Source organism: Arachis ipaensis, chromosome B04 (genome assembly GCF_000816755.2).
Source record: "Arachis ipaensis cultivar K30076 chromosome B04, Araip1.1, whole genome shotgun sequence".
Lineage (NCBI taxonomy): Eukaryota > Viridiplantae > Streptophyta > Magnoliopsida > Fabales > Fabaceae > Arachis > Arachis ipaensis.
The window spans coordinates 116,928,080-116,929,428 of NC_029788.2; positions in this window are offsets into that span (position 1 = coordinate 116,928,080).

A 1,349-nucleotide genomic window follows, 5' to 3' on the forward strand; every position below is an offset into this window, starting at 1 on the left:
AATGAAATTATTTAAAATTGTTATAAAATAATAATTAATAATATCTCTTAATCCTAAAGATGGACAAAAAATATTATACCATCATTCCATAAATGATTGGAATAATGACCATTTTAGGTAGTAAATAAATCATGAATCATAAAAGAATAAGATGGGCGAGAGACAGTAGAATTTGTGATATTTAGTTATTAATTAGTCATCATTAATATTTTAATAATATGAAATAATATCTAATGATGTAAAATTATTTTTTTGATGGTCAAATGCTGATCAAATTTCAACAAAACGTACTATTCCCTAGACATTCACAAAGAGTAATCTATTCTATTATATAAAAATCGGATGTCTGCACTTAATGATTAAGTTGATGTGGCATGTTTTGGAGAGTGTTTCTCAATTTAATTGTTTTAACTCATTCAATACAATTTATTGCACTGACTTAATTATATCAACTAATTGATTTGATTAGATATTTAAATATTTCTTTTCTTAATATAATTTATTATAATTTATATTACTTAATTAATTATACTACATTAATTATAATTCGGTATATTAGTAAATTAGTCTTTTCATTTATAAAGTCTAAAATAAAATAAATAAATTGTTATTTATTCTAATTAAATTTATTTATATACTATATATGAATTAACGTCTATCTATTCTATCTATTCTATTATATAAAAATCGGATTTCTGCATTTAATGATGGAGCTGACGTGGCATGCTTCTGAGAGTGTTTTCTGATTTATTTATTTTAACTCATTAAATATAATTTATTATGAGATTAATTATATCAACTAATTGATTTGATTAGATATTTAAATATTACATAATTATTATAATTTATATCAATTTGTTTTAATAGTATTTCCTAATTTATTTCTTTTAATATTCTGGTAGTATTTTTTAATTTATTAAATCAAATTAGGTATAAATTATGTATATTAATTAATTGATTTGATTAAATTATTAATAATTAAAATAATAAATCTATAAATAAAATAAGCAATTGAGATATTTTTAACTAATAATTAAATCAAATCAAATTAAGTTATATGTATTGAGTCAAATTCAAATCATGTGAATTAAATACTAAACTAAAATATGATCATTTATTGCTTATTCAAATTAAATGCAATAAATATAAATTAATTTTGTTAGATAATTATGATTTTTTGGTCTTCTATATATAGACGGTCAAACAAAATGATAAGAATAATCATTTTTATCGCTCTTGCTATTTCAACTCTTATTTTCTTCTTCTTTTTTTTTTCTTTATGTATAATTTCTTTTATGTATAAATGTACCCAAAATGAGAAAGTACGGATGAGTGTTTTATTGATTGTT